This window comes from Ascaphus truei, chromosome 1, assembly GCF_040206685.1.
Source record: "Ascaphus truei isolate aAscTru1 chromosome 1, aAscTru1.hap1, whole genome shotgun sequence".
NCBI lineage: Eukaryota > Metazoa > Chordata > Amphibia > Anura > Ascaphidae > Ascaphus > Ascaphus truei.
Genome location: NC_134483.1, coordinates 466437024 through 466439996, shown reverse-complemented (window position 1 = coordinate 466439996; position 2973 = coordinate 466437024). Strand labels below are relative to the sequence as shown.

Sequence of the window (2973 nt, the reverse complement as noted above, 5' to 3'; positions counted from 1 at the left end):
AGCTCTGCAACTGGATGTGCGTCACCAGGGGTGGGTCTGAGGCTCTCCAAACGCTGTCTGCCACTCCGTGGCCGGAAATACGTTACCGGGGGTGGGTCAAAATGACAAAACCCCCTTCTCGTACTGCTGTACCTCGATCACTCCTGTGGGTACTCGGCCTTAGTCCAAATAAACTCTCACAAACTGCCCAACGCGTTTCGTGCGCGTACGCACTTCTTCAGGGGATAATGGACACAGGACATGAGATCTTTAAATACTGACAGGATGAAAACCATTGGATAAGGGTTGTACCGCCCACCAAGCCAAAGATCAAACGGGATTGGTCTAATCACTTGTCAGTCATGTCCTGTGTAAACACAGCCTCACTAACAATACAAATAGCACACGATCACAATACAATAACATTAACACAATTGCAAAAATGCATATAGACTCTCAATGGAGTATTAATAAACCAACGTTCTATATAAATGACATATCTATTGCAGTCTACCTAAAAATATTCCCATAAAAATGTATATCTATTTGTTAAAAAACAATTATTTGAATATATATATAAAAAAAAATATATATATATATATAAATAGGTAGTTCCACTGGGTTAAGAACCCAGAGCCTTCTGCATGTCAAGCAGATGTGATAACCACTACACTATGGAACTTATATTAAAAAATAAAAAGACAATACAATAACATTAACACAATTACAAAAATGCATATAGACTCTCAATGGAGTATTAATAAACCAACGTATGGTTATCCATTGTAAATAGCAATAGACCATATATATCCTGCCAATGAATAAATACATTCTATATATGTATACACATGGTCTCATATAGATGCACGCAAATCAGACGGATGAAGATGAAATGACATATCTATTGCAGTCTACCTAAAAATATTCCTATAAAAATGTGTATATATTTGTTAAAACACAATTATTTGTATATATAAAAAAATATAAATAGGTAGTTCCACTGGGTTAAGAACCCAGAACCTTCTGCGTGTCAAGCAGATGTGATAACCACTACACTATGGAACTTATTTTTAAAAAATAAATCACTTTAAAAAGACTCCTAGTTCAAAATCAATATTAAGGCCATTGGGAGAGAGGGCCTTCAACTCATAGATCCAATATGCTTCACGCCTACTGATCTGCCTACCTGCAGGGTATCCTTAATGATACTAACTATTCGCCTTGAAAAAGCCCCTCGCGAAACGCGCGTCGGCTCCTAGTACACACGTGCACGCGCAGATCAGTACTGCCTCCGCATGATTCTCTGAGACCGCGAGTTGATGCGTTAGTCTGCGAGTGCAGTTTTACACAGGACAACAGTGCCCCGACGGTCACTCTTAGCCTCTTTAAGGTGTTTATAGGGATAGTGCTCCGAATTATAAGTACTGAGGAACCTTACCTGCAGCAACACTACAGCTGCCTTGCCGTGTTTTGTGTGCTGCTTAGCATTTGTGAGGTTCTATCCTTCAGCTTTTACCATTACCCAGCCCTCTGTTTTCTGTGTGCGTTACCAGCCTGCCCCCTAGTATCAGCGTCTCCCCGATTGGGATACTGACCTCCTTCACGACCTTAGTCAGGATACTTACCTCTGACTTTAGCCACGCAGGTTAATATAGGTCCACACACCCCTGGAGTACAGCACCCAGAGGGTTACCTCAGGTCATTCTGACACTGATAGGGGCATACAGATCTCTAAAGAGGAGCATAGCTGATTGAATATTACCACTACTGATATACATAGTGTATTTGTTTATATGTCTATCAGTTGGGTCTCACCTACCACTAAGTACTAGAATATATTATATCCTTGTGACCTGCAATCTCAGTACTTACCCGGACACACCTGGAATAATCACCCACCACACAGGTCCGCATCAGGAATACTGTGCTGACTCATTACCAGTGGTTTATTAAAATCATCTGGTACACACTATCAATTTTGATCCAGAGCCAATATGGCTATCTTTATTTAGGATCAACTCACCTTCAGTACGTCGTTCGATCAATATTTTATACATGTTGTTATAATAAAGATTATGTTTTTAATTCATTCACTTATCCCCAGAGTGTGAACCTGAGTGCTACATTGGGTTCTTTCTCTCCTATATCTACTACAGTGTTTACACCCAAAGCACCGTTCATATCATCATTTCACTGAGGCCGCAGCAGGGGCTCCCCTACTATCTCTACACTAAAATAAATAAATGTTCTGTTTGTAGTAGACAATGAAAGTTTTTCAATGTATGCATTTTCCCATTTGCGAATAGGTCAATCCTTGCGGAGAAACCTTCCTTCTCACCGAACATATGGAATTCTGGTGATCAGAGGGTACTGGGTGATTCTTTGTAAGTTTATTTTCTCTCTGATCCTCCAGCTTGGCTGTGCACCTCATATCAAACTCTGCAGCAGCATTATAAATGTTTTGTCACCAAGCACCAAATCCCTTTTCAACTTGTTAGTGGTGTTGATGTTGTAAGCTTTCAAGTAATATTTTAGGTGCCCTGTGCCAGGTATTCATTTGTCAAACAGCCTACAGTATTAAAAAAATCTATTTGAAAATAAAGTCTGTGATTCTGATAATCTAGAGATCTGTGAGCTTGTCCAAGGGAAAATTGCGAGGAAAGGTTTTTGTGGCTTTGCAGGATCTCTCTATTTTTATGGGAATTTCCAATGTTTCCCTAATGTTTTTCACAAACAAACAAAAGTTGGTTTCAAGTTGTTTTGTTAAGTAAAATATTCATGGTTGGAGCTTTTTGGTAAAGTTATGTTTTTTTTGTGTGACTTTTTTGCCTGCAGCTTGGTTAAGCATTGGATTACCTCCAGACGCATATTTTCCAATGACCAAATGTGTATGATTTTAACACGTGGAAAGAAATCTTATAAGAAATTGTTAAATTACTATAAAAATGGAAAGTGATACCAAGATACAGTTAAATTTGCCAAGCACGGTGAAAA

At 39.1% G+C, this 2973-nt stretch overlaps 2 non-coding genes across 2 annotated transcripts; both read right to left on the bottom strand.

Moving 5' to 3' along the window:
• Positions 1-588: 588 nt before the first annotated feature.
• On the bottom strand, positions 589-661 carry TRNAV-GAC (transfer RNA valine (anticodon GAC)). The gene has a single exon. It is a non-coding gene; the product is annotated as a tRNA-Val (tRNA).
• Positions 662-971: 310 nt separating this feature from the next.
• On the bottom strand, positions 972-1044 carry TRNAV-GAC (transfer RNA valine (anticodon GAC)). The gene has a single exon. It is a non-coding gene; the product is annotated as a tRNA-Val (tRNA).
• Between the last annotated feature and the right edge of the window lie 1929 nt (positions 1045-2973).